Raw genomic sequence first — 18,983 nt, 5'->3', positions numbered from 1 at the left:
GAGCTGTTCCCCCACGTCCCCAGTGCCACCACGGCCGCGGGGCTGCTAAATCCCTCCAGGAATGGGGACTCCCCCCTCCTTCCCTGGGCAGCCGTGCCAGGGCCGCACAGCCCTTTCCAGGCAGGAATTTTCCTCATGTTCCACCCGAGGCCGCTCCCTCCGGTGCCGTCCTTTTCCCTGGGAGCACAGCCCGGCCCCCCCGGCTGTCCCCTCCTGTCAGGGGGCTCTGGGAGTGACAAGATCTCCTTTTCTGCAGCTCCCTCAGCCTCCCCTGGCGCTCCAGCCCCTTCCCAGCCCCGTTCCTGTCTCTGGCCGTGCTCCAGCCCTTCAGCGTCCTCCTTTTCACGAGGCAGAGGCGCAGAGCTGCCCCTCTCAGGATTCCCAGCCGGAGCCCCGGGAGCAGCCAGGGGCTGCGGGAGGTGACAGCCGCCCCCGGAGCGCGGAGGCCACCAGGATGGAGCCGAACCTCCCGGATCTGGCGATTTTGGGACAAGCAGAGGGGGAAGGGCAGTGTGCGACTCCTGCCTGGAAAGGAGCAGCAGGGCAGGCGCTGCTCTGAGCCCTCCAGTGTGAAAAATGAGTATTTTATGTTGGCTTTTGGCTAATATTCAAATGAATATTTTATGTGTTAGAAAGTTACGCTGTGGTAATTTTCTTAAGTAGTGTGTTAAATACAGTTTTGGGTTGTAACATGATGTTGAAATAGAAGCTGTGCTGTGTAAGATACTTTTTTTTAAAGAGAGGACTCAGAGATAGCAGCCACAGGACACCCAAATCTGCCGGAGAAAGGGAATTTATTGCTCCAATTTCAGAAGAAACGAACTTCTGAGCTCCTTCCCGCCTCGCTCAGGGCAGGACTGGGAGGAAGCAGCTGGCACTGCCCAGGCAGAATCCTCTGCTGGGATGGAATTGATGCACCGTGGGTGAGGGGTGTGAATGTGCAACAGGCTGCTGCTTTTAGGGGTCAATCCTCTGCTAACCGTGCCCTTTTCCGGGATTATTTTGCCCAGAAAAGGCACCCGGCCTGTCCCTAACTCTTTGTTTTTATGGTCTCGTAGTGTCCTAATCCCAATTGCTCAAATTTTTTATCACTCTAATTACATTACTACTTTTATAACCATTCTATTACGATTAAACTCTTAAAATTTTAAAACCAAGGGACCGGCGTTTTTCACGGAATCCAGGAAAATCACGGAGTCCACGGGTGGGACGCTGAGGCTGAGGAGGTGACGCTGCCTGGGCAGGGGGGACGCGGGAGCACAGGAGATGGGAGCACCGTCCCGAGAAGCTGAGCGCCCCCAGCCCCCAAGGGACCAGCCTCGCACACGGAGATGCAGGGCCCAGCCAGCTGGGGGGGTTCTGTGCCCCAAAGGACCCCAGGGACCCCCGCAGGAGCTGCTGGGAACCTCCCGCCGTGGCTGTGTCCCCCCCGGGGGTGACAACGCTCGGGGGATCCCCAGGGAGCCTCTGAAGACCAAACCCTTCTCCCCAGCGAGCTGGAGGCAGCTGCCCCGCTCAGGCCCGAGCCCAGCTGTGTCCCTGCACCCCGTTTCCCCCCGTGCACCCCGAGAGGAGCAGCGTTCCGCCAGCTGCAGCTCCCGGCGCTCCGCAGCGAGGAGCCTCCGGAGCCAGAGGCTGCATCTGCCTCCCCGCTTAACAGCCCTCAATCAATTTCCTCCGCCACAAATTTGCCTAATGGCTTTTTAAAATCCATTTGAAACCAACTCGGGGCCTGCTGCAAACGCCCCGTGGCAGCGAATTCCACCGAGGAGCAGCCAAAGATTTCCCTGCTCCCATCCCGAGGAGCAGCCAAAGATTTCCCTGCTCCCTGCGCCCCGCAGCGCCGTGGGAGCCTCTCCCCGCGCCCCAGCCCAGCTGAGGAACTGGTTTCACCCGAAAGCCCGTCCACACCTCTGCCACCCCTCCCTGCGCCGCCAGAGCCAGCTCTGCAGCCCGGCCACCCAGAAACTGCAGCGGCACCGGCCAGCCCGGCCACGCCGCCGCTCATTTATCCCTGCTGGGGGGCAGGAGGTGGTGAAAGGCGGCCCCACGAGTGGCCACGGCCGGGAGGGGGTCCCGGGGGTGCCACTGGGAGCTGGGGGCAGCCGGGGCTGGAAGGGGGTCACGGGGGTGGCACTGGGAGGGGGTCACGGGGGTGGCACTGGGAGCTGGAATCAGCCGAGGCTGGGAGGAGGTCACGGGGGTGGCACTGGGAGCTGGGGTCACGGGGTGCCATTGGGAGCAGCCGAGGCCACAGGAGGGGGTCACGGGGGTGCCACTGGGAGCTGGGGGCAGCCAAGGCCACGGCAGGGGGTCACGGGGGTGCCACTGGGAGGGTGTCACAGGGTGTCACTGGGAGCTGGAATCAGCTGAGGCCATGGGAGGGGGTCACGGGGGTGCCACTGGGAGGAGGTCACGGGGGTGTCACTGGGAGCTGGAATCAGCCGAGACCAGGAGGGGGTCACGGGGGTGGCACTGGGAGGGGGTCACAGGGATGCCACTGGGAGCAGCCGAGGCCACAGGAGGGGGTCACGGGGGTGCCACTGGGAGGGGGTCACGGGGGTGCCACTGGGAGGGGGTCACGGGGGTGCCACTGGGAGCTGGGGGCAGCCGAGGCCATGGGAGGGGGTCCTGGGATGCCACTGGGAGCTGGGGGCAGCCGAGGCCACAGGAGGGGGTCACGGGGGTGCCACTGGGAGCTGGAATCAGCCGAGGCCACTGGGAGGGGGTCCTGGGATGCCACTGGGAGCTGGGGGCAGCCGAGGCCATGGGAGGGGGTCACGGGGGTGCCACTGGGAGGGGGTCACGGGGGTGCCACTGGGAGGGGGTCACAGGGGGTGGCACTGGGAGGGGGTCACGGGGGTGCCACTGGGAGGGGGTCACAGGGGTGCCACCGGGAGCTGGGGGCAGCCGAGGCCGGGAGGGCTGCAGGGGCTGTGGAGATGGGGAAGGTGCCTGGGTGTGGCGCCGGGTTTGTGTTTGGTGGCAACACTTTTATCCCTCGTCCTTGAACTCGTTCCCAGCCTCCCCTGTGATAAGAAGCAGGGGCTGGCTCCCCTTCCAGCCCCGTCTGGCACGCACGGCACAAGGTCACCCGCCGCGGGAGCCCGTGGCACCTGGCGCCGAGGGGCCGGGACGGGGCTGGGAAGGTGCGGGGGGCCTCGGCCAGGGCCAGCTCGGGTCACAGCGGCAGCGGGGACTCGCCCAGGTGGGCTCAGACACGGGGCTGCAGGTGCAGGCACCATGCACCCTGGTGCCACGGCCACAGCAGCCCGGGTGGTGGCCCAGGGGGACCCGGGGGTGGCCCAGTGGCACCTGGGGGTGGCCCAGCGGGACCAGGTGGTGGCCCAGTGGGACCCAGGGGGATCTGGTGGTGGCCCAGGTGGACCCGGGGGAGGCCCAGCAGGACCCAGGGGGTGGCCCAGGTGGACCTGGGGGTGGCCCAGGGGGACCTAGGGATGGCCCAGGGGGACTCGGGGGTGGCCCAGCCAGACCCGGGGATGGCCCAGCCAGACCCGGATGGCCCAGCGGGACCCAGGGGTGGCCCAGGGGGACTTGGGGGTGGCCCAGGGGGACCTGGGGGTGGCCCAGGAGGACTCAGGAGTGGCCCAGCGGCACCTGGGGGTGGCCCAGCGGGACCAGGCGGTGGCCCAGAGGGACTAGGCAGTGGCCCAGGGGGACCCGGGGGTGGCCCAGGGGGACTTGGGGGTGGCCCAGGTGGACCCGGGTGTGGCCCAGCCGGACCCGGGGGTGGCCCACAGCAGGAAACACCTCCTGCTCCCTTCTGCCGTGCCAGGGCCGGGGTGCTGAGTGCCATACCTGGCGTGCGCCTCCCGTGTCACCTCGCCCTGCGGTGGCCTCGGTTAACCACGGCGGCCGGAGCAGCCGCAGCGCGGAGGGGGAGGACGAGCCCAAAGCCCGCCCGGCGCCAGAGCAGCACGGAAGAAGGGTGGGACGAGGAACGGTCGGGCTAAAAGTAACCGGAGACGGCCAGAAAAAGAAAAAAAAACCAAAAAACCAAAACATGGAGCGAGCCAAAGACTTCTCAGCGGAATGAAAACATCTGCCGGGCGCCGGGTGGGGGCTGGTGCGGACCTTTGGGGGTGCCCGGGGCCCGGCGAGGGGGTCCCGCAGAGGGGGGGTCCGGGGGCTGCTCGGGAAGGTGCCGCGGTGGCCCTGCCACGTCCCTCTGCGGCGAGCGGGCAGGGTGGGACCCCCCGAGATGGGGCTGGAGGGGGCAGCGCCGGGGGGAGGCAGGGCAGGGCAGCCCCACGAGCACGGGACGGGCCCGGGAACGCGGCTCCGAGGGGTGGGACAAGCCCCGGGGCCCCGGGAGGGGGCAACCGGCGGCTGCTGGGGGGGGCGGGGGGCAGGACACGGGCACGCAGCGGAGGGCCCCGGGGCGGATCGAGCCCGGCGGCGCACCCCGGAGCGAGGTGCGGGGGCTGCCGGGGGTGCCGGGGGTGCCGGGGCCCCTCCCGGCGGGGCGGGGCGTGCGAGGCCGCACGTCCGGAGCGGGGCGGGACGAGACCGGGCCGGCCCCGCTCGGCACCGGCAGAGCGCGGCGGGGCTCGAGGCGGTGCGGTGCCGCTCGGCTCGGTTCGGTTTCGGCCCCCCCCTTCGGCTCGGTTCCGTTCGGTTCGGTTCGGCGCGCGTCAGCTCGGCTCGACGTGGTTCGGATCTAAGCGGATCGGGTCGGATCTAAGCGGATCGGGTCGGACTAGAGCCCGGCACAGCCCGCAGAGCGCGGATCGCGGCGGGGATGGCGGTGCCGGAGCCGGACGCGCGGCTGGCGCAGGAGAAGGAGGAGGAGAGCGAGGAGGAGAGCGAGGTGCTGGAGGAGAGTCCCTGCGGCCGCTGGCAGAAGCGCCGCGAGCAGGTGGGAGCCATGGAGCGCCGGGCAGGGGGAGGCCGGGAGACGGGATGCGGATGCCGGGGGATGGGGATGGGGACGCCGCCGCCGGGCCCTGCGGGGCCCCGGGCTGTGCGGGGCACGGGCAGCGCCCGCGAGTGCCCGGGGCACGGCGAGGGCCGCGGCCGGAGGGCGATGCGCGGAGCGGCTCCGCGGGGGCGGCCGCAGGTGCGGGGAGCCGGGCTCGGTCATGCCCGGCTCGGGGGTGTGCCGGTGAGGGAAGCCGAGCTCCGTGCGGGGAGCCGAGCCCGCCGTGTCTGGGTGTGGAAAGCCGAGCTCGGTGCGGGGAGCCGAGCCCGCCGTGTCTCGGTGTGGGAAACCGAGCCCGCCGTGTCTCGGTGTGGAAAGCCGAGCTCGCCGTGTCTCGGTGCGGGGAGCCGAGTCCGCCGTGTCTCGGTGTGGAAAGCCGAGCCCGCCGTGTCTCGGTGTGGAAAGCCGAGCCCGCCGTGTCTCGGTGCGGGGAGCCGAGCCCGCCGTGTCTCGGTGCGGGGAGCCGAGCCCGCCGTGTCCCGGTGCGGGCTGTGCCGCTGCGGGCACCGGGCTCACCGTGCCCAGGTGCTCGGGGGGCCGATCTCGCCGTGCCCCGGTGCGGCTGCTGGTGCGGGGTGCAGGGTGCAAGGGGTCAGCTTTCACCGTGCCCTGCTCTGGGGTGTGTGGGGCAGGAGTCTGGCTCCTCCGGTGCCGGGCTCGCTGTGCCCCCCGGGAGCTGCGCTCGCCGTGCCCCGGTGTGGGGCGGAGAGCCGGGCTGTGCCCCGGGGCGGCCCGGGCCCGTCCCGCGGCCCCGGTTCCGGCGGGATCCGCCGGGAGCCGCCCCGCGGGGCCGCTGGAGGCTCCCGGAGGGTTCTGCTGGTCCGGGTCCCGGAGCTGTGCCCGGTGCCAGCCCCACAGGTGGCAGCATGGTGACCCCGGGGCGCTGGCCCGCAGCTCCTGCGGGAGCGGGGGCTTGCCGGGTCGCCGCTGGGGTGTCGGGGCTGCCCTCAGAGCCGCCCCCAGGGCTGGAGAGCGAGGTTCCTCCTCTCCAGAGAAGGGGGACAGCCCATCTTCCTACGCCAGGCTGCAGCATCAGGAGCGCCTCCCCAAAAACGGGGCTGGAGTGCCCCTGTCCCCGTCAGGGCCCCGGGAGCAGAGCCGGCGGGTGAATCCTGGCCCCAGGCAGGGCTGGGCGGCAGACACGCCGCAGGCACCGCCGGCGCCTGCAGGGGAAAGGCCCATCCACGGCCAAACCCTTTATCTGCCCCTTATCTCCCCTGTCCCCGTAGAGGAGCCGGCCCCAGCGCTCGGCCCGGCCCGCGGCTGCATCTCCCGGCCCGAATTCCCAGCCCGGGCTTAGCTGAGATCTTGATAACCTGCTCCTGGCTGATAACTCGCTCCTGGCTGAGAAGCTGCTCTGCCCTTGTGTCCCTCGGTGCTGCCAGGTGCTTCCGCGCCCACACAGCCCCTTCTCCCCGTTCCTGCTCCGGAAAACACCTTCCCCACACCGCGGTGCCTGACCTTGACCCTGGCCCTCGTGGAATGGGGGACATCGAGGGGCTGGAGCGTGTTCGGGGACAGGAATGGAGCTGGGAAGGGGCTCAGCCTGGAGAAAAGGGGGCTCAGGGGGGACCTTGTGGCTCTGCACAGCTCCTGCCAGGAGGGGACAGCCGGGGCGGGTTTGGGATCTAATCCCAGGGAACAGGGACAGGAGGAGAGGGAACGGCCTCAGCTGGGCCGGGGGAGCTCAGGGTGGGATGTTGTGAAAATTCCTTCAGTCTGTTCTGGCCAAACAGCAGCGTTTAATGGTGAGGGTTTCAGTGCCAAACAGGGACTTTAAATGGTGAGGGTTTCAATGCCAAACAACAACGTTTAATGGTGAGGGTTTCAGTGCCAAACAGGGATGTTTATTGGTGAGGATTTCAATACCAAACAGCGACTTTTAATGGTGAGGATTTCAGTGCCAGACAGCGACTTTAAATTGTGAGGATTTCAGGATTTCAGTGCCAAACAGGGATGTTTATTGGTGAGGATTTCAGGATTTCAGTGCCAAACAGGGATGTTTAATGGTGAGGGTTTCAGTGCCAAACAGTGACTTTTAATGGTGATGGTTTCAGTGCCAAACAGCGACTTTTAATGGTGAGGATTTCAGGATTTCAGTGCCAAACAGCAACGTTTAATGGTGAGGATTTCAGTGCCAAACAGGGGTGTTTGATGGTGAGGATTTCAGTGCCAAAAAGGGACTTTAAATGGTGAGGATTTCAGGATTTCAGTGCCAGACAGGGATGTTTGATGGTGAGGATTTCAGTGCCAAACAGCCATGTGTAATGGTGAGGATTTCAGGATTCCACTGCCAAACAGCCGTGTTTAGTGGTGAGGGTTTCAATGCTGATTTATGCACGAGTGCTTTGGGTCCCGGTGCTCTCCATCGCCAGGGATCTTCCAGCCGGGGCTGGGGAGGGTGGGCTGGCCTTCCCAAGGGCAGCGCAGCTGCTCCAGGAGAGCCGCAGCGGCAGGAAGGCTCCCGGTTGCCGGCTGGAGGAAGTTTTGTGCAGGAGCTGTGTTTGTGCAGATTCGCAGATGCTCCGTGACGTGCAGGAAGGAGCCGGGAGCTGGAGATCCACTCTGCCCTCGGCTCTGCTGGGCTCCGTGCCCACGGGGAGCTCTCCTGAAGATCCCCTGGCGTTACTGATTGCCCCAGTCAGCTTGTCAGAGAGGCCAGCCCTGTGTGGGACCCTCAGAGCTGCGGTTTGGAGGGCAGGGCCAGCAGCGTCCTGCTGGGCAGAGCTTGCACTGGGAGCCTGGGGTGCGGGTGGAGCACAGGCAGGTGTCCTGCCTGACCTGGGGGGCTCAGCCTGGACAAAAGGGGGCTCAGGGGGGCCCTTGTGGCTCTGAACAACTCCCTGACAGGAGGGGACAGCCAGGGGTGTGGGGCAGGAGGAGAGGGAACGGCCCCAGGCTGGGCCAGGGCAGCTCAGGCTGGGATATTGTGGAAATTGCTCCTGGAAAGGGCTGCCCAGGGCAGCGGAGTCCCCAGCCGGGGGGGAGACTTCACACCCCTGTGGGTGTGGGGACATGGGGACCGGGGCTGGGGGTGGCGCAGGGTGGGCTCGGAGGCTCTTCCAGCCCCAACCATTCCGTGACCCCACAGCTCAGGGCAGACTGAGAGCGATGTATTGCCGTTATCGCACACGAGCCGTGCGGACGCAAGGAGCGCACCTTGTTCTCACACACCGGGCCGCTGCGCTGGGCCTGCCCTGCCCCCGGGGAGAATCTCCCTTCCCAGCCTCCTGTGCCTGCTCTTGGCGCTCTGCTCCTCGGGGATGTGGAGCCAGGAGCAGCTCAGGGAGCAGCAGGGACGGGGCGTGGGGAGGGGCAGCCCGGTGTCCCTCGCAGTGTCCCTACCCTGCCCCTCTCAGAGCTCTCCTGCTGCCCGGGAGCTGCTGCTGGCGCGGGATTCCCCAGGCGGGAGCCCCGGGGCTCCCTCAGCCTTGCCTTGGTGACCCCATTGGCTTTTCCCACCCGCCCTGGGGAGCGGGAGCAGAAGCAGCTCGGTTTTCTGCTGCTGTGGAAAGGCTTTGTGCCTCTGCTGGCGGAGCCCCGCAGCTCGTGCTGGGCTCGGTCCGGTTTTTCCCCGCTGGTTTGGGCTCCCAAACCCCTCGGTCTGCCCGGGAAGGGGGGGCTGTGGCCCGCAGGCGTTTGCTGCTCCCACCACCTGCCCCTGCCCCTTCTCCTGGGCTCCGGCTGTGATTCCCACGCCCTCCTGATTTATTAAAAATAAAAAAAAATGTGGATACTGGTCTAGCACCGATGTGGACAAAACCTCCCTGACAGTTTAAAGTTAGAAAGTGGATGTTTATTGCGGGATAGCTGCCAAAAGCAAGCCGCCATTTACAGAGCCCTTTTACCTGTGCAGGTATTGAATACCCGAAATACAAATACATTTACAGGTGATTACAGAGCCCTTTTACCTGTACAGGCATTGAATACCCAAAATACAAATACATTTACAGGTGATTTCAGAGTTCTTTTATCTATGCAAGTATTTAATACCCGAAATACAAATACATTTACAGGTGATCACAGAGTGCTTTTACCTGTGCAGGTATTGAATACCCAAAATACAAATACATGTACAGGTGATTACAGAGCCCTTTTATCTGTACAGGCATTGATACCCAAAATACAAATACATTTACAGGTGATCACAGAGTGCTTTTATCTGTACAGGCATTGATACCCAAAATACAAATACATGTACAGGTGATTTCAGAGCCCTTTTACCTGTGCAGGCATTGAATACCCGAAATACAAATACATGTACAGGTGATTTCAGAGCCCTTTTACCTGTGCAGGCATTGAATACCCGAAATACAAATACATTTACAGGTGATTACAGAGCCCTTTTACCTGTGCAGGTATTGATACCCAAAATACAAACACATGTACAGGTGATTTCAGAGCCCTTTTACCTGTGCAGGTATTGAATACCCAAAATACAAATACATGTACAGGTGATTACAGAGCCCTTTTAACTCTGCAGGTATTGAATACCCAAAATACAAATACATGTACAGGTGATTTCAGAGTTCTTTTATCTATGCAAGTATTGAATGCCCAAAATACAAATATATTCATAGCTTTGGTACATCCCATTCCCCCGCTTCGGATGGTAATTAGTTCAAAAGTTTGTTCCTTGAAATGGGTCGGTGGTCCCTTCCATGGGGAGGGGTCCCAAAATGAGGAAGTAAATGGAGCCCTCCTCGTTCTTTCTGCCTTTTCAATGCAGATGTGACAAGTGAGCCCTTGGTGGAACTCCCATCGCCTGCCTTCAGGCGGTTTCAGAACAGAGGAGGCCCACTATTGTCTTAGGTTCCTAAAAGCTGTTTGTCAGTTTCTATATCCAAAAACTATTTATCAAATTCTGTATTCAAAAGCTATTTATCAGTTTCTATATCCAAAAGCTATTTATCAATTTCTATATCCAAAAGCTATTTATCAGTTTCTGTATTCAAAAGGTATTTGTCAGTTTCTATATTCAAAAACTATTTATCAATTTCTATATCCAAAATCTATTTATCAGTTTCTGTATTCAAAAGCTATTTATCAATTTCTAAATTCAAAAGCTATTTATCAATTTCTATATCCAAAAACTATCAGTTTCTATATCCAAAAGCTATTTTCAATTTCTAAATTCAAAAGCTATTTATCAATTTCTAAATTCAAAATCTATTTATCAATTTCTATATCCAAAAGCTATTTATCAATTTCTATATCTAAAAGCTATTTATCAATTTCTATATTCAAAAGCTATTTATCAATTTCTATATCTAAAATCTATTTATCAATTTCTATATCCGAGAATTTAGGGTTAATATCCAAGAATTCGGGATGACATCTGAGAATTTAGGGTTGATACCCAAGAGTTCAGGATGATATCTGAGAATTCAGGATGATATCTAAGGATTTAGGGTTGGTATCCAAGAATTCCAGGACGCTATCTAAGAATTTGGGGTTGATACCCTAGAATTCAGGATGATATCCAAGGATTTAGGGTTGATACCCAAGAATTCAGGATGATATCCAAGGATTTAGGGTTGATACCCTAGAATTCAGGATGATATCCAAGGATTTAGGGTTAATATCCAAGAATTCAGGATGATATCCGAGAATTTAGGGTTGATACCCAAGAGTTCAGGATGATACCCAAGAATTCAGGATGATATCCAAGAATTTAGAGTTAATATCCAAGAATTCGGGACGATATCTGAGAATTTAGGGTTGGTACCCAAGAATTCAGGATGATACATGAGAATTCAGGATGATATCCAAGAATTCAGGATGGTATCTGAGAATTTAGGGTTAGTATCCAAGAATTTAGGATGAGATCTAAGAATTTAGGATTGGTGTCCAAGAATTCAGGATGATATCCAAGAATTTAGGGTTAATAGCCTTGGGGTTGAGGGAGGGAGGGGATGGGGCACCCAGGGGGACCGGGATGGGATGGGATGGGATGGGATGGGATGGGATGGGATGGGATGGGATGGGATGGAATGGGATGGGATGGGATGGGATGGGATGGGATGGTGACGGGGATGAGGCACCCAGGGGGACCGGGATGGGATGGGATGGGATGGAGATGGGGATGGGGCACCCAGAGGGACCGGGATGGGATGGGATGGTGACAGGGATGAGGCACCCAGGGGGACCGGGATGGGATGGGATGGGATGGAGATGGGGATGGGGCACCCAGAGGGACCGGGATGAGATGGGATGGGATGGGATGGAGATGGGGATGGGGCACCCAGGGGGACCGGGATGGGATGGGATGGTGACAGGGATGAGGCACCCAGGGGGACCTGGATGGGATGGGATGGGATGGTGGTGGGGATGGGGCAGGGCCTGGAGGGGCTCCAGGGGAGCTGGGGAGGGACTGGGGACAAGGCCTGCAGGGACAGGACCCAGGGAATGGCTCCCAGTGGCAGAGGGCAGGGCCGGATGGGATTTTGGGGAGGAATTCCTGGCTGTGAGGGTGGTTTGGCCCCAGCGCAGGGAGCCCAGAGCAGCTGGGGCTGCCCCTGGATCCCTGGAGGTTTTCCAGCCCGGGCTGGATGGGGTTTGGAGGAACCCGGCCTAGGGGGGAGGTGTCCCTGCCCGTGGCACTGGGGGTGTTGAAGGTCCCTCCCCACCCAAACCACCCCGGGGACGCCCCCAGTTCCGACTCTGAGCTTTGGCTCGTCCAGCAGGGCGAGAGGAGGGAAACAGCCGCCAAAAACTCGGGGCAGAAACGCCGAGGCAGCGCTTGGGGAGAACGAGGTGGTGTTAAAACACCAGCGAGAGGGGAGGGAGGCTTTGGGGCGCTGCTGTGGGGTCCCCACAGGTGGGGGGAAGGAAAACAAAGCGTGGAAAAAGACAGTAAGCGCTGGAGTCCCGCCAGGGGCAGGGGGTTCCCATTTTTAGGCATTGACGAGGTTGGCAGTTGGCAGCAGGATCCCGGCTCCGCGCCGGATGACTTGGGAGGGCTCCAGCTATGCAATATCTGCCACGGGGTTATTTTTAAAAGCTGCTCCGTTGCCAGCCGTCCCCAGGGAGCCGGGCTGGGAGCACGAGGAGCCGTTCCGGCGCGGGGGCATCGGCTGCAGGGCTTGGCTCCTTCCTTTCCTGCCCTCGCCCTCGCTCCTGCCTCTCTCTCCCTGCTCCCCTGGCTTCTGTTTGCCTGCCGCGGGGGAGCTCTGCAGGGAGAGCTTGGGGGTGACCCTGCCGAGCTCAGCTGATCCCGCAGGTGAGCTTCCAAGGATTTAGGGTCAATGGCCAAGAATTCGGGGTGATATCTGAGAATTCAGGGTGATTCCAAGAATTTAGGATTAATATCCAAGAATTCGGGATGGTATCCATGAATGTAGGGTTAACATCCAAGAATTCGGGGTGACATCCGAGAATTTAAGGTTAATAGCCAAGAATTTGGGTTAATATCCAAGACTTTAGGGTTAATAGCCAGGAATTCAGAGTGATTCCAAGAATTTAGGGTTAATATCCAAGAATTCGGGGTGATATCCGAGAATTTAGGGTTAATAGCCAAGACTTTAGGGTTAATATCCAAGAATTCAGGATGGTATCCATGAATGTAGGGTTAATATCCAAGAATTCAGGGTGATTCCAAGGATTTAGGGTTAATGCCCAAGAATTCGGGGTGATATCCGAGAATTTAAGTTAATATCCAAGAATTCAGGATGGTATCCATGAATGTAGGGTTAATAGCCAAGAATTTGGGGTGATATCCAAGAATTCAGGCTTAATATCCAAGAATTCGGGGTGATTCCAAGGATTTAGGGTTAATACCCAAGAATTTGGGGATATATCCAAGAATTTAGGGTTAATATCCAAGAATTCAGGGTGACATCCGAGAATTTAGGGTTAATAGCCAAGAATTCGGGGTGATATCTAAGAGTTTAGGCTTAATATCCAAGAATTTGGGTTAATATCCAAGACTTTAGGGTTAATAGCCAGGAATTTAGGGTTAATATCCAAGAATTATGGCTAATATCCAGGACTTTAATGTTCATATCCAGGACTTTAGGATTGATATCTGAGAATTTGGGCTAATATCCAGGAGTTTAGGGTTAACAGCCAAGAATTTAGGGTTAATATCCAAGAATTTAGGATGATATCAAATTGTTTAGGATTGATATCTGAGAATTTGGGCTAATATCCAGGACTTTAGGGTTAATAGCCAAGAATTTAGGATGATATCCAAGAATTTAGGGTTAATATCCAACACTTCGGGACAGTGAAGGCTTCACCCTGTGCTCTGAACCGGGGTTTTACCCCAGTTAAGGGTAAAAAAAAAGGAACTGTAATCCCAGCGCGGAGCTCGCCAGCGGATAAACGCTGCTGGAAGCAATTCCAAGACAGCGGAATTCTGTCCCCAGCACGTGCTCGGGGCTCTGGCAAGGAGCAAAGCTCGGCTCTGCCGGGTCTGGAGCCCTTCCGAGCGGGTGTGGGAGGAGCGGAGCCTCCTGCGGACGGAGCGCCGGCGCTGCTCTCCCCGTGCCGCGTTCTCCATTTCACCGAGCCTTTAATCCTCCGGGATCGCGCCGGCCGCAACAATCCCGAGCCTTGTTCTCGCTGCTGGGGAGGGGCTGACGTCAGCCTGCCGTGGGGCTCCGGGGCAGGAACTGCTGCTTTTTCATGCAGGAACACGCTCCTGGATCCCCATCCAGACTCTGCAAGGAGGGCCTGGCTGCAGCTCCTGAATCCCGTTCCTGTTCTCCATGGGAATTCCAGGCTGCAGCTCCTTTATCCCATCCCCGTCCTGCTCAGGAATTCCAGGCTGCAGCTCCTTTATCCCTGTCCTGCTCAGGAATTCCAGGCTGCAGCTCCTTTATCCCATCCCTGCCCAAGAATTCCAGGCTGCAGCTCCTTTATCCCTGTTTTCCTCAGGAATTCCAGGCTGCAGCTCCTTTATCCCATCCCTGCTCAGGAATTCCAGGCTGCAGCTCCTTTATCCCATCCCTGCTCAGGAATTCCAGGCTGCAGCTCCTTTATCCCATCCCTGTCCTGCTCAGGAATTCCAGGCTGCAGCTCCTTTATCCCTGTCCTGCACAGGAATTCCAGGCTGCAGCTCCTTTATCCCTGTCCTGCTCAGCAATTCCAGGCTGCAGCTCCTTTATCCCTGTCCTGCTCAGCAATTCCAGGCTGCAGCTCCTTTATCCCTGTCCTGCTCAGGAATTCCAGGCTGCAGCTCCTTTATCCCTGTCCTGCTCAGGAATTCCAGGCTGCAGCTCCTTTATCTCTGTCCTGCTCAGGAATTCCAGGCTGCAGCTCCTTTATCCCTGTCCTGCTCAGGAATTCCAGGCTGCAGCTCCTTTATCCCATCCCTGCACAGGAATTCCAGGCTGCAGCTCCTTTATCCCTGTCCTGCTCAGGAATTCCAGGCTGCAGCTCCTTTATCCCTGTCCTGCACAGGAATTCCAGGCTGCAGCTCCTTTATCCCTGTCCTGCTCAGCAATTCCAGGCTGCAGCTCCTTTATCCCTGTCCTGCTCAGCAATTCCAGGCTGCAGCTCCTTTATCCCTGTCCTGCTCAGCAATTCCCGGCTGCAGCTCCTTTATCCCTGTCCTGCACAGGAATTCCAGGCTGCAGCTCCTTTATCCCTGTCCTGCTCAGGAATTCCAGGCTGCAGCTCCTTTATCCCTGTCCTGCTCAGGAATTCCAGGCTGCAGCTCCTTTATCCCTGTCCTGCACAGGAATTCCAGGCTGCAGCTCCTTTATCCCTGTCCTGCTCAGCAATTCCAGGCTGCAGCTCCTTTATCCCTGTCCTGCTCAGGAATTCCAGGCTGCAGCTCCTTTATCCCTGGCCTGCACAGGAATTCCAGGCTGCAGCTCCTTTATCCCCGTCCTGCTCAGGAATGCCAGGCTGCAGCTCCTTTATCCCTGTCCTGCTCAGGAATTCCAGGCTGCAGCTCCTTTATCCCTGTCCTGCTCAGCAATTCCAGGCTGCAGCTCCTTTATCCCTGTCCTGCTCAGGAATTCCAGGCTGCAGCTCCTTTATCCCTGTTGTGTTCAGGAATTCCCGGCTGCAGCTCCTTTCTCCTTTCTCCTCAGCTCCCATCCCGTTCCCCCCGTGCTCCCCCTCCCGAAGCCTCACAATTACTGGCATTTGCCCTGTTTTCTTCCCTTTCCTGTTTTTATCCCAGCTGGTTTTTGGCCCTTTCCCTCTTTCCCAAGGGGGTTGGTTTTGTTGGCGGTGCCCGAGCTGCGGCCGGCTCCCGCCCCCTGCGTGCCCCCCGGCCCTTCCTGCTTTTCCCCTGCTGTAACCGGAGACCCGGGCATTCCCGGAGGGTTGGTTCGTGTTCCCCGCCGGGCTGGGGGTGTCCCGGGCCGGGCTGGGGGTGTCCCGGGCCAGGTGAAGGTTCTGGAATGCTGCGGCTCCGCTCTGCCCGGAGCGCAAACCCGCGGCGGAGCTGCTCGGTGCCGTGCCTCTCCCGGGGCTGTGCCGCGCCTCTCCCGGGGCTGTGCCGCGCCTCTCCCGGGGCTGTGCCGTGCCTCTCCCGGGGCTGTGCCGTGCCTCTCCCGGGGCTGTGCCGCGCCTCTCCCGGGGCTGTGCCGTGCCTCTCCCGGGGCTGTGCCGTGCCTCTGCCGGGGCTGTGCCGCGTCTCTCCCGGGGCTGTGCCGCGCCTCTCCCGGGGCTGTGCCGTGCCTCTCCCGGGGCTGTGCCGCGGGCTCGGCTGCCGGGCAGGGCACGAACACGGAAATCCGAGCGAGTTCCTCCCGCCTGGGCTGGTTCCTGCCGGCCGCTGCTCCTGCCCAGCCCTCGGAGCCTGCGGGGCTGGGATGCTCTTCCAGCACGGGCGTGTGTCCTGGCTGAGCTCTGCCGGGGCTCCCCGGGCCTGGGCCGGCTTGGGATGGTGGGCACGGCTTGGGATGCTGGGCATGGCTTAGGATGGTGGGCTCGGCTTGGGATGGTGGGCTCGGCTTGGGATGGTGGGCACAGGGGCTGTGCAGTAGGATGGGGCACAGCATTCCCAGGGATGGGGCACAGCATTCCCAGGGACAGGGCACAGCATTCCCATGGGATAGGGCAAGGATGCCCAGGGAATGGGGCACAGCATTCCCAGGGACAGGGCACAGCATTCCCAGGGACGGGGCACAGCATTCCCAGGGACAGGGCACAGCATTCCCAGGGACGGGGCACACCATTCCCAGGGACGGGGCACAGCATTCCTAGGGACTGGGCACAGCATTCCCAGGGATGGGCCACAGCATTCCTGAGGGATGGGGCACAGCATTCCCATGGGATAGGGCACAGGACGCCCATGGGGCACAGCAGTCCCATGGGATGAGACACAGCATTCCCAGGGATGAGGCACAGCATTCCCATGGGATGGCATTCCAGCTGCTCATCCTCTCCCTGGGCTCCTGCTGCTCCCACTTCCGTCCCAGCCCCTCTGGCAGCACTTGCCCGGTGCAGGCTGGCACTGGGATCCTCTCCCTGTCCTCCCGGACCCTGCAGAGCCCCGTGCCACTGCCAGCCCCATTTCCTGGGAGAGGGGCTGGGCTGGAGTGACGCTGGGCTGGTGTCACTTCCAGGGCTGCACTGGGGTGGCCCCAGGCTCATGTCACCTCCCAGAGCAGTGCTGGGGTGGCCCCAGGCTTGTGTCCCCTCCCAGGGCTGGGCTGAGGTGACCCCAGGCTTGTGTCACCTCCCAGGGCTGTGCTGGGGTGACCCCAGGCTGGTGTCCCCTCCCAGGGCAGTGCTGGGGTGTCCCAGGCTCGTGTCCCCTCCCAGAGCAGTGCTGGGGTGGCCCAGGCTCGTGTCCCCTCCCAGGGCAGTGCTGGGGTGGCCCAGGCTGGTGTCCCCTCCCAGGGCAGTGCTGGGGTGTCCCAGGCTCGTGTCCCCTCCCAGAGCAGTGCTGGGGTGGCCCAGGCTGGTGTCACCTCCCAGAGCAGTGTTGGGCTGGGGTGGCCCAGGCTGGTGTCCCCTCTCGGGGCAGTGCTGGGGTGTCCCAGGCTTGTGTCCCCTCCCAGGGCAGTGCTGGGGTGCCCCAGGCTGGTGTCCCCTCCCGGGGCAGTGCTCGGGTGGCCCAGGCTGGTGTCACCTCCCGTGGCTGGGCTGGGGTGGCCCCAGGCTGGTGTCACCTCCCAGAGCAGTGCTGGGGTGGCCCAGGCTGGTGTCACCTCCCAGGGCAGTGCTGGGGTGGCCCAGGCTGGTGTCACCTCCCAGGGCAGTGCTGGGTGACCCCAGGCTGGTGTCCCCTCCCAGGGCAGTGCTGGGGTGGCCCAGGCTGGTGTCCCTTCCCAGGGCAGTGCTGGGGTGGCCCAGGCTTGTGTCCCCTCCCAGGGCCGTGCTGGGGTGTCCCAGGCTGGTGTCCCCTCCCGGGGCCATGCTGGGGTGGCCCAGGCTGGTGTCACCTCCCCAGGCTGGACAGTGTTGGGCTGGGGTGGCCCAGGCTGGTGTCCCCTCCCGGGGCTGGCTGGGGTGACCTCAGGTTCGCGTCCCCTGCCGGGGCCAAGCAGGCCCGGGGGGTAAAGCAAACATCGCTGCAGGCTCCGGCCGCAGGCGTGGGCCGGGAACGGCTTCTCCCAGGAAAGAGCAGCCCTGCTCTGCCCCTGCAGGAGCTCTCCTGGCTCTGCCCGGGCCAGTGGAAAAATCCTGCTCTGCGCCCTCCCGGAGAACAGGGACCGCAGTGTTCGCTCGGGCCAAGGGCACAGAGGGAAGCAGAGGCTCCCTCCCAGCTCCAGCGGCGCTCCCGAGATCCTGCTGGGGCCGGAGGCAGCGTCCCTGCCTGCTGGGATTGCACCGGGAGCGCCCGGCTGCTGGGGCTGCCGGGCAGGAATCCCCTGGGGATGGACGGGGGCTTCCCGCTGCCAGGGAGCACTGCTGGATTTGGGATGGATGGGGTTTGGGGAGGAATTCCTGCCTGTGAGGGTTCTGGGGTGTTGCGATGGGAGCAGTGCTGGATTTGGGATGGGATTTGGGATGGGATTTGGGAAGGAATTCCTGCCTGTGAGGGTTCTGGGATGTTGCAATGGGAGCAGGATGGGATTTGGGGAGGAATTCCTGCCTGTGAGGGTTCTGGGGTGTTGCAATGGGAGCAGGATGGGATTTTGGGAAGGAATTCCTGCCTGTGAGGGTGGTGAGTTGTTGCAATCAGAGCAGTGTTAGATATGAAATGGGATTTGGGAAGGAATTCCTGGCTGTGAGGGTTCTGGGGTGTTGTGATGGGAGCAGTGCTAGATTCGGGATGGGATTTGGGAAGGAATTCCTGCCTGTGAGGGTTCTGGGATGTTGCAATGGGAGCAGAATGGGATTTGGGAAGGAATTCCTGGCTGTGAGGGTGGTGAGTTGTTGCAATCAGAGCAGTGTTAGATATGAAATGGGATTTGGGAAGGAATTCCTGCCTGTGAGGATTCTGGGGTGTTGCAATGGCAGCAGTGTTAGATACTGGGGTAGGATTTTGGGACAGAATTCCTGCCTGTGAGGGTTCTGGGGTGTTGCAATGGAATTCCCAGAGCAGCTGTGGCTGCCCCTGGATCCCTGGACGTGCCCAAGGCCAGGCTGGACAGGGCTTGGAGCAGCCTGGGACCCTGGGAGATGTCCCTGCCATGGCAGGTGAGCTTTGAGGTCCCTTCCCACCTCCACCACCCCGGACTTTGATGATCCTGCGACAGGGAGAGTTCCTGGAAAAGAGCTGTGTGCCCTGGGCGCCCCTCCTGCCCTGGGTGGGGCAGCTCTGGCACCGCCCGTCCCGCTGGGCTGTCCCTGACTCAGTTTCCCTGCCCAGTCTCCCAGGCCCGGGGCACAGCCGCGCACTGGGGTGCTTCTCCTGCGTGACTGGGCAGCGCTGCTGCTCTCTGCCCCAGCTCTGCTCCTTCCCCCGTGCCCCAGGGTGGAGCTGGCCACCAGTGCCCGTGAGGGGCCCACGGCCGTGCCCCCCCGTGCCTCCCTGCCCGCGGCTGGGCTCCTGCGGGCTGAGTTAGCGCTGAGCTCAGGGCTTTGTGGCACACTGCGTCAAATGCTTCGCTGGAATCAAAACATTCCCCATCCGCTGCCTTGCCCTCACCTGCGGGTTGTGTAACAGGATGGCAGGGACAGAACAGGT

At 60.8% G+C, this 18,983-nt stretch overlaps 1 protein-coding gene and 1 long non-coding RNA gene across 2 annotated transcripts in view; one reads left to right on the top strand and one right to left on the bottom strand.

Moving 5' to 3' along the window:
- Nucleotides 1–18,983, bottom strand: part of LOC119698256 (NAD(P)(+)--arginine ADP-ribosyltransferase 2-like) — a 202,465-nt gene that overhangs the window by 72,469 nt on the left and 111,013 nt on the right. The gene's annotated exons all lie outside the window — the stretch shown is intronic.
- Nucleotides 2,911–4,009, top strand: LOC119698262. The gene is made up of 2 exons (XR_005256097.1): nt 2,911–3,208; nt 3,797–4,009. It is a non-coding gene; the product is annotated as an uncharacterized LOC119698262 (long non-coding RNA).

The sequence above is a fragment of the Motacilla alba genome, chromosome 2 (assembly GCF_015832195.1).
Source record: "Motacilla alba alba isolate MOTALB_02 chromosome 2, Motacilla_alba_V1.0_pri, whole genome shotgun sequence".
Lineage (NCBI taxonomy): Eukaryota > Metazoa > Chordata > Aves > Passeriformes > Motacillidae > Motacilla > Motacilla alba.
The sequence above is the reverse complement of the archived record's forward strand: the minus strand, read 5'-3'. Positions and strand labels throughout refer to the sequence as shown.